This window comes from Eriocheir sinensis, chromosome 22 (genome assembly GCF_024679095.1).
Source record: "Eriocheir sinensis breed Jianghai 21 chromosome 22, ASM2467909v1, whole genome shotgun sequence".
NCBI lineage: Eukaryota > Metazoa > Arthropoda > Malacostraca > Decapoda > Varunidae > Eriocheir > Eriocheir sinensis.
In genome coordinates this window covers 10,784,908-10,795,568 of record NC_066530.1, presented here as the reverse complement: position 1 = coordinate 10,795,568, position 10,661 = coordinate 10,784,908, and the positions used below count along the sequence as shown (strand labels likewise).

Sequence of the window (10,661 nt, the reverse complement as noted above, 5' to 3'; positions counted from 1 at the left end):
TCTTTCGCCGTGGAGCGGGCGCACTTGTAAAGTAATACCCATTTCCTTCTTGCTTTAGGTTTGATTTCGGGGCAATAAAATGCTTGGTATTGTTTTCTCGATGGAGTTTGTATGCAGTCACCTCATGGATAAATCCCTCGTGAATCTAGTGAGCTATGATGTGGCTGTTTACGAGTTTCTAAGGGAAGATGTCCTGCCCTCTAACAAGGTTTTGCAAGGTGGAGAGGCCTGAGTGCTTTCCAAGAGCGAGGTGTTGAAAAGGAAACTTGTAAAAGGAAATTTGTCGGTGTGCGAAAGGATTTAATTAATACAGTGTGTGCTTAATATTTAAATATAACATATCACACATTAGGCTACGTGCGATAAGCTGACATAGGGGAGGAACACTTGCTACTCCTTTACACTATAATAGGCTATGGGGGAGGAATACTTGCTACTAATTTACACCATGCTAGGCTATGATAAGCTGACATGGATGATATTTGCAACTCTCGAAATGGTAGGGTACTGTAAGATGACATGGGCGATATTTGAAACTCCTTGATATAATAGTAGGCTACAGTAAGATAACATAGGCGATATTTGCAACTCCTTGACATGATAGGCTACGGTAAGCTGGCATGGGAATATTTGCGACTCTTATTATGCTAGGCTACAGTAAGATGACGAGGGGTATTTGCAACTCTGGCATGGATTAGGCTACAGTACTCTTAATATGCTAGGCTACAGAAAGATGACGAGGGATATTTGCAACTCCATTATGCTAGGCTACAGTAAGATGACAATGGCGATATTTGTAACTCCTTTATATGCTAGGCTACGGTAAGATGACATGGGGATATTTGCAACACCACTATGCTAAGCTACGGTAAGATGACATGCGGATATTTGCAACTCCATTATGCTAGGTTACAGTAAGACGACATGGGGATATTTGCAACTCCACTATGCTAGGTTACAGTAAGGTGACATGGGGTTATTTGCAACTCCATTATGCTAGGTTACAGTGAGGTGACATGGGGATATTTGCAACTCCACTATGCTAGGTTACAGTGAGGTGACATGGGGATATTTGCAACTCCATTATGCTAGGTTACAGTAAGGTGACATGGGGATATTTGCAACTCCATTATGCTAGGTTACAGTAAGGTGACATGGGGATATTTGCAACTCCATTATGCTAGGTTACAGTGAGGTGACATGGGGATATTTGCAACTCCATTATGCTAGGTTACAGTAAGGTGACATGGGGATATTTGCAACTCCATTATGCTAGGTTACAGTGAGGTGACATGGGGATATTTGCAACTCCACTATGCTAGGTTACAGTAAGGTGACATGGGGATATTTGCAACTCCATTATGCTAGGTTACAGTAAGGTGACATGGGGATATTTGCAACTCCACTATGCTAGGTTACAGTGAGGTGACATGGGGATATTTGCAACTCCACTATGCTAGGTTACAGTAAGGTGACATGGGGATATTTGCAACTCCACTATGCTAGGTTACAGTAAGGTGACATGGGGATATTTGCAACTCCCTCTATAACATTGATACGCTAAGGGCTGAAGTTTTGTGAGTGAAATTTGAGGCACTTAACCCATCGCAGCAACACTAAATTTCGCCTATGGGCGCGGATTTGGCCCAAGTTTTTTTTTTTTTTTTTTTAGGCACTTAAACCCATCGTAGCAACACCAAATTTTGACCTATGGGCGCGGATTTGGCCCAAGTTTTTATTATTTTTTTTAGGCACTTAAACCCATCGTAGCAACACCAAATTTTGACCTATTGGCGCGGATTTGGCACAAGTTTATTCAGTTTATTTATTTATTTATTTATTTTTCACATAAACCCATCGTAGCAACACTAAATTTTGACCTATTGGCGCGGATTTGGCCGAAGTTTATTCAGTTTATTTATTTATTTATTGTTCACTTAAACCAGTGTTTCTTAAACTTTTTTGTGCAGCGGACCCCTTTTATTAAAATTACTCATGTAGCGGACCCTTTATTATTATAATTTTCCTCTTGAGTTTGAAAGTGTTTGCAGGTCATAATATACTGAAATTACAACTGAATTATTTATTACTGGCTTATCTTCAATGTGACTTAGCCACTGTAAAAAGCCATCAGGATTTGGTGCTTCAAAAATAGGAATTTATGACGTTTTGGCCGAAAATTTGACTGAAATCGATATTAAAAATTATCCTGCGGACCCCTTGGAACATTCCACGGACCCCTGGGGGTCCGCGGACCACACTTTAAGAAACACTGACTTAATCCCATCGTAGCAACACTAAATTTTGACTTATTGGCGCGGATTTGGCCGAAGTTTATTCATTTATATATATATATATATATATATATATATATATATATATATATATATATATATATATATATATATATATATATATATATATATATATATTTTTTTTTTTTTTTTTCACTTAAACCCATCGTAGCAACACAAAGTTTTGACCTATTGGCGCGGATTTGGCCGAAGTTTATTGTTTTATATTTTTATTTTTGGCACTTAAACCCATCGTAGCAACACCAAATTTTTACCTATTGCCGCGGATTTGGCCGAAGTTTATTCAGTTTATGTTTGTTAAGCGATATAGCCCTTATTTAACGTGAAAGCGGTAATTTATTATCCAATTTTGGGCGAGAGGGCCGTTTTTGCTGAGGGGGGAGTACTGTAGCGGGCTTCGCTACAAACCCAATCACGACGCGCGGAGCAGAATCCGTGCAATTCCGTGCAGTTTGCACGGGTGCCCGCTAGTTATGCTAGGTTACAGGAAGGTGACATGGGAATATTTGCAACTCCGTTAAGCTAGGTTACAGTAAGATGACATGGGGATATTTGCAACTCCATTATGCTAGGTTACAGTAAGGTGACATGGGAATATTTGCAACTCCATTATGCTAGGTTACAGTGAGGTGACATGGGAATATTTGCAACTCCATTATGCTAGGTTACAGTGAGGTGACATGGGAATATTTGCAACTCCATTATGCTAGGTTACAGTGAGGTGACATGGGAATATTTGCAACTCCATTATGCTAGGTTACAGTGAGGTGACATGGGGATATTTGCAACTCCATTATGCTAGGTTACAGTGAGGTGACATGGGGATATTTGCAACTCCATTATGCTAGGTTACAGTGAGGTGACATGGGGATATTTGCAACTCCATTATGCTAGGTTACAGTGAGGTGACATGGGGATATTTGCAACTCCATTATGCTAGGTTACAGTGAGGTGACATGGGGATATTTGCAACTCCATTATGCTAGGTTACAGTGAGGTGACATGGGAATATTTGCAACTCCATTATGCTAGGTTACAGTGAGGTGACATGGGGATATTTGCAACTCCACTATGCTAGGTTACAGTAAGGTGACATGGGGATATTTGCAACTCCATTATGCTAGGTTACAGTAAGGTGACATGGGGATATTTGCAACTCCACTATGCTAGGTTACAGTAAGGTGACATGGGGATATTTGCAACTCCACTATGCTAGGTTACAGTAAGGTGACATGGGGATATTTGCAACTCCATTATGCTAGGTTACAGTAAGGTGACATGGGGATATTTGCAACTCCACTATGCTAGGTTACAGTGAGGTGACATGGAGATATTTGCAACTCCATTATGCTAGGTTACAGTAAGGTGACATGGGGATATTTGCAACTCCTTGATATGCTAGCCTACGATAAGATAACATGAGGATATTTGGAACTCCATTATGCGAGGTTATATTAAGATGACATGGGGATATTAAATTTTACAACTCTGTTTTGCTAGGCTACGGTAAACTGGCATAAGGAAGTCCCTTATAAGCAGCACGCTGCCCGTCAGGCACAGACAGGTATGGGTGGCAGTATATTAGTGTGCGTGGCAGTGTGCTGCTCAGTGCCAGCACAGTGGTTAGATTAAATCCGGACGTTGTGCCCTTTCCGAATTTTTTGAGAAAATTTTAATGTGCTGGTTCTGCATCAACACCGTCGCCCCAAGAGACGGCCAGCAGCCAGGGGCCATATTCAGAAAACACTTACAACGTTGTAAGGCCGAGGTACAACCACCCGAATTCAGGAAGCATCCGGGGAGGTTGTAAAGGAGGTGTAAGGACTAAGGAGGATGTAAGTTACAACCTCGACGGAGGTGGTGTAAATCTTACAACCTTCTTTATATTGACATGAAATATGTCCTAATTAGTGTTTCTTGACAAAAAAAATGAAAGTATAAGAGTTTTTTCCTTAAAAGCGAGATGATACATGAGTTGCTTGTGTTTACATCCTCAGTCAGACCACTGCCAGCACCCACGAATTTTATTGGCTAAGGGACAAAAATACATTCGGTAATACTGAAGTTTAGGACCAGTATGCATTTCACTACATAGACAAGCTTTACCCCATGCTTTTTGTGTGTTTTGAACGATTCTAAGCTTCGCTTTCACCAGAAATACTTCTGTTTCCCCTTCCCTCCCTTCGGATGAGGAAATAGGGGAAACGATGTATTCACCGATGCCAATGAAGGTCAAAACATAAAAAAAAAAACATAAAAAAACATCAGAAGAAACTATTGTACATGGTGTAATTTTTAATGATTTAGCTATTAATGTGTTAAATGTGGTGCAGCAACACTATATTAATTAAGTCCGCCGTGGGGTGTACACCATATGTCGCCTGCCGCTGCCCTGGCCACGGCACGTCACGCAAGCCGATGCCATGTTTGGCTTTTCCAATTTCTACCTTTCTACCGTCAGTAACACTTAAGTCGCCACTGCGTTAAAGTCGCCAGACGTCATATATTATGAATATTAGCGTCACTGATGACTTGAATGTGCCACTAGAGAGGTGCATGTAACTGTTCCAGTTGTGACTGTCTGATCTCAGTTATTTCAGTGACGCTAAATTCATAATATATGACGTCTGGCAACCTTAACGCAGTGGCGTCTTTCAGTGATTGGCTGGCACATTTTCTTCATCGACTCTGACTCACTCGTGACTCGCTAGGACGAGTCTGATGACGTCATGAATGCCTCGCCCAATCAGCTGCCTCTCTGAGCTACAACCTTCCCATCTCTGAGTTACACCCTCCCCGCAACCTCCTTTCTGAATGCGGGTGCAGCGCAGGTTGTCCGGAGGGTATAAGTCTCCAGGGCCCGGTATCACAAACTGACTCAGTAACTACGAACTAACATAACTACGCACTATTGATTTAGCTACCGACGTTAGCGTCAGATTCACGAAGCAAACCTTAGATTGTAGTTAGAGGCGCGCTAAGTCAGCGAGGCCGCTGATTGGTTGATGACGTCAATGGCCTTGCAGCGAATCGTAAGCACGTTTACAGAACCGTCAGCCAATCCTAGGGAGCCCCCACCAGCTGCTGGTTCAAGAAACCCATTCTCTTTTCCCATTTTTCTTCCTTTCAAGGCAAACTGTACAAAATCGTAATCTACGAATTCAATTATTTCGTTGTTTGCTGCACATTTACGTCAAAGTAGCTCTGCTGTTCAATGTCTTGTTACCTACGAACATGCTTAAGATGAAGAAAAAGAAGATACGGAGGAGATTGAGGCAGGAAGAAAGCAAGTAGAAATATGGGACAGATATTGAGGCAGACAGAACGAAGGACGGAAGGAAGGAATAGGGAAAATTAAGACTGTCTTGCCATATCTGCGGCCCAACTCATGGGATAGCTGTCACCCGACAAAGGTCCATGGTCCCTCCACGGATGGGGGCGGTGTCACGGGCAAAATTAAGCCCGGACATCCACATGCCTCTGTTATCTTAGCTCAAGCTCGTGTATGTGGGGTTCTTTTCGACTGATATGGCGTCTAGAACTAGCATAATCATCATTCTTTATTATGATGACAAAGACCATGTCAAAATTTGCCTCATTAAATAAGAAAGTACATAAAGTTCGGCAGCTTTTCCTCGTCTCCAAGCCATCCTCCAGAGCAGCACTCCGACATCCATGATCGCACATTCATTTTTCTCAGAAAATAGGATACCAATCACATATACATCAATATATTTCCACAGGTGAATACTTAGGGCATGTTCACACCAAGTTGCGACACCTGAGATTCATTAATAATGACAGGGGAAGGAAAAATATAGGCCCCTGTCATCGATAAAATTGAGCCTCGGGCAGAATTGAGTCTGGGCATCTATGTGCCTCGGATTTCTTCGCTATTATATATTGTAAGATCGTTCTGTTGACATGTATGGGTAAATTAACGCTTTCTGTATCTACATATAGAAGGAAAACGCAAAATTCTCCCTAGTAAATCAGAAATTACATAAAGTCCGGCAACTTTTCCTCGTCGCCAAGCCATCCTTCACGGCAGGCAGAGGAGGGAGGTCTGGCAATCCCCCGGCCGGGTGTTGCCATACCTCCCACACTTATCATATACCTCTCAAAGGGTGCATATCTCATCATTTTATAAAGAAATGGGCCTCCTCTACTCGCAAAGTTATATTTCAAGTTGAAAAACGCGATTTATAAGCATTTATACGTAAATCTGATTATATTGTTAGCGTTACCGTCAGCTCCGAGGCAGTAGTTATTTAACAACAAATTTAACGTCACACAGAGCGCGGTAAACGTTTGTAGATCCGCGCGCTAACCCGTGACGTCATCGATTAGTTGGTAGTTAGCTTTGTGAATCTCGATGTTCTCAAAACTACGCACTAAGGGCCCAAAACTACGAACTAAGCCTTTGTGGATCCGGGCCCAGGCACAGTACAGGGGCACGGCAGACACGCACACCGGATGCACACAACTCGCGAGCGGAGCAGCTCAACACTCTCTAAGCCCAGACACGCCACCCTCAGCTGCTCCTCAGCCACCCTTGCTCGCAACAGCCGACTCAGCACTTCCTGCCCGGCGGCCGGTGGCCCCGGGCTCCCCTCTGTCTCTCTTGTCCCAACAAGTAGAGTTGCACCATGCTGAGCTAACATTGCATCATGCTACAATTTCATCACATTACACATACAATCATTCACATACAGCACATTCGTAACACTATCCCCTCCTTCAAAAGCAGTCGACCCGGCTGCCCCAACATTCAACAAACAAAACACATGAAATAAATCAAACTAATCAGTCCCCTGGGACATCACTAAAGTCTCTTAACCATCCCGGCCGACGCCTCTCTCGCCGAGGGCGCCGCTGGGATGCGGGCGGCGGCAGGCAGGCGGTGGCACCCAGACCCGCATCGTCGGCCCCAAGTACTTGCTCAGGGTCGTCACTGACATCTGCCGCTTCGCCCGCACCGCCCATGTTCTCGTTCGCCCCTTGGTCGACCTCTGACACGTCCCTTTCGCTGCTGCTGGGGCTCACGTCCCTCATGCGCCGGTCGTAGGGTGCTCCAGAAAAAGTGCCATGATTTTGATTACAGTTTATTGAAGAAATGACATAGATAGAAAAACAAACTTTAGCATTCTGAAAAGCTAACATGATGACAATTTGTCTTGCTCTCAAGCAACCTTCTTGAAGTGAACGTGCTCAATATGGGCACCACGTCGATTAAAACATGCTTTGATCCGGAGGCAAAAATTCTGGCCGACTTTGCGGCATGTCTCTGCCGTCACATTGGCTGTATAAGCTTCGATATTATCCTTCAACTCATTAAGGGTGGTTGGCTTGTTTGCATACACCTCTCCTTTAGACGCTCCCCAAAACCAAAAGTCCAAAGGATTGAGGTCAGGACTGTGAGGTGCCCACTCGTGTGTTGTGCGAAAACTGATCACGCGGGGTCCGAAAATTTCCTTCAGCAAGTCGAGGAGTTGTGAGATGTATGGGGCGTAGCTCCATCTTGCTGAAACCACATTCTGCTCTTCTGGTAGACAATAAACTTTTGGCCAAGTTCATTTTTGAAGGTGTTGATGATTTCACAGTAACGCTCGCTGTTGACTGTCACTGCCTTGCCACGCGCGTCTTGAAACCAGTACGGTCCGATGAGACCATGTCTGGGGTTGAATGCCATCCATGCAGTCACTTTGGCGCCCTTCAGATGTTTCTCACTCACCTGTTCAGGAGGATCCTCGCCCCAGAAAACGTTGTTGTGATTGTTAAATGCCCCATTGAGGTGATAATGAGCCTCGTCACTGAACCAGATGTTGTTCAACCAGCCAGGTGAGCGCTCCAGCTTTTCGGCCAACCACTGACACATTGCCATGCGCCTGATCTTGTCCTCATCCTTCAAGACATGATGAGTGGAAATCCTATAGGGAAAAAGCTTCAGATCAGTCTTCATGGAACGTAGCAGTGTGGTTGGGGTAAGGTTTAGCTCTTGTGCCCGTCTGCGATAGGACTTCTTGGGGCTCCTCACAACTGACTCCTTGATTTGCTGACGTTTCTCTGCCGTTATGGTTGGCTTTGTACCACTTCTAGCCTTGTTGCAATTGTGGACTGTTTGCTCCTTTTCAAAGTGTTTAACAATCCTCCAGATTGACTTGTTGTCCGGTGTTGTGACGCTACGGTGAAGTTGAAATTCGTTCTGGAACATGCGGCGAACCTTCACGTACGAATGTGTCTCGTACCAGAGTTGCACAATTTTTTGCTTCTGCTTCAACGTTAACATTTTACATGCGATCTGGAAAAGAAAAACACGGTTAGAATTGCCGCTAAGTCCTTAACAAATCCTGAAAATAAAATTCAGGTAAGGCAAAAATTACGAATTTTACAGTCGAATCAAGTAATGGCACTTTTTCTGGCCTGGCCTGCCACCTTGAGCTTGCCCCGCTCGCGTCGGTGCACCTCAGCCAGGCTTTCCTGCAGTGCCACTGCGAAGCCAGAGGTCACGGTGGGCAAGCTCATGTCGGGGGGGGGCCGCCCCGTGGCCAAATCCACCGGTAGCCTGAGCTCCCGGCCGAACACTGAACACAGAAAAATACATGCAATACACATAAATCAGTCTGTCCTCCACAGTCTCTCCTCGCGCCCCCAAGGGGCTCCACCTGTCAGCCACGCCGTCGACCAGCCGCCAGTCCTCAGTGGGCTCTTCCACGCCATCCACTCCACGTGACGCTCGGGACAGTCGACACCGGCTCCTGGCCTCCACCCTCGGGGCAAGGTGCCCTCGCCCGGCTGTGACTGCCTCCCCACGCAGCCATGCTCGAAAACCTCCTGGAAGCAAAGGGCACCACTCCGGTCACCCTCTCCAGCTCCCGTCCGAGGCCACCACAAGCCTTACTGGCCTACGTCAGGTAGTCGAGGCCCAGCAAGCACGGCTCGTCTCGATCGGCGACGTCCATCGGCCGGCGCTCCACAGCGCTGCCTACGCCGATACGAGCCTCCACTGGGCCTACCCTACTCCAGCAGCACACACTACCCCGGGTCAGGCCATGCCGAGCACTCCTCAGCCCCCGGTGTCCACTGTCACGCTTCGTGGCTACAACCGCTAAGCCTCCCACTGGCAACACGCTGGTCGGGCGGCGGCAGCTTACTCAAGGCGGGGCCCGAGGGCGGGAGACGGCTGGAAGTCGACTCCCTTCTCCAGCCCGTCCGCGCTTCCCGCCCGCGCCGCGTCCTTGGACCTGGGACAGGCACTCAAGCGGTGGCCTGACTGGCCACAGTCCTTGCAGCGAGGCTGGTGGGCATCGGGGCTCGGCCGGTCAAGGGAACGCGTCCTTCGCTCCCCTAGGCACAAACTGCACGTATGCCCCCTCTTGCCACAGCCCCCGCACGAGCCACGGAGGCCCTCCGGGCTCGCCTTCACTGACGCTGCCTTCATCTTCACCTTCGCCATCCGGCCCCGGAAGTCATGGCAGGGCGGGGCGGCCGCCGCTAGGCCGCTGGTCGTCGTCAATGCCCCGAACTCCAAGGCCTTCGTCAGCGCGTCGTCGGTCCACGGCAGGGGGTGAGTCCTCGTCAGTCTCGTCCCTCAGCGCCCGGCAGTCCCCACAGAAGCGCTGCGTGCCGTCCTTCTTCATATCCAGGACGACTGCTGAGGGCCACGGACTGTCTGTCCGCTCCATCACCCCCTGCGCCGCCAGCTCGTTAACGGCGCGCTGCAATTCCTCCCGCCTGGCCGGCACGACACGTCGGGGCGGGCTCCTGGTGGGCGCACCATTCCCCGTGTTGATGTTGCGCGTCACCAACCCCGTCCGGCCCAACAGGTCCAATCCACCCCCGCTGAACACGTCCGCGCACCGAGCCAGGGTGTGGTGCACCTTCGTCTGCGCCTCCGTCAGGTGAGCGGCGCTCCGGTGCGCCGAATCCTCCAGGAAGTCGGGCAGCGGCCTCACAGCACCCGACTCCGCGCTCCCCGACGCCTCCTCTTGTTGTTCCACCTCTTCACAGGTGCCCAGCTTGGCACCAGCGGGTACTTTCCGAGCCTCGTCGGAGGAGTTAGCCACCAGCACCGTGACTGACTCCTCCCCCGCTCCTTCGAGACTCCGTCCGGCTGCCACACCACCAGGCAGCTGCAGGCCCTCCGTGGACTCCACCGTGCCTTCCGCTGGCATCGCGTCCGACCGGCAACACAGGACCCTGGCCTCCGTCCCCGTGACAAGGTGCAGTCGCTCCGCAGCGACTACCTCTGCACAGCCGACCTTCGGGAGCAAAGGCGCCTGTCCGCGCAGCCTCTCCAGCTCCCGTCCAAGGTCGGCACAGGCCTCGCCCTGCGGCAGGTAGTCG

General features: G+C 48.0%; 1 long non-coding RNA gene across 8 annotated transcripts; it reads left to right on the top strand.

Moving 5' to 3' along the window:
* Positions 1 to 266: 266 nt before the first annotated feature.
* On the top strand, positions 267 to 7,324 carry LOC127002039 (uncharacterized). 8 transcript variants are annotated; one of them, XR_007755680.1, is made up of 5 exons: positions 990 to 1,184; positions 1,231 to 1,276; positions 1,323 to 1,414; positions 1,461 to 1,517; positions 3,359 to 7,324. It is a non-coding gene; the product is annotated as an uncharacterized LOC127002039 (long non-coding RNA). The 8 variants fall into 8 exon arrangements; XR_007755679.1 differs by lacking the exon at positions 1,231 to 1,276; XR_007755676.1 differs by having other exon boundaries at positions 1,323 to 1,517.
* Positions 7,325 to 10,661: the final 3,337 nt, after the last annotated feature.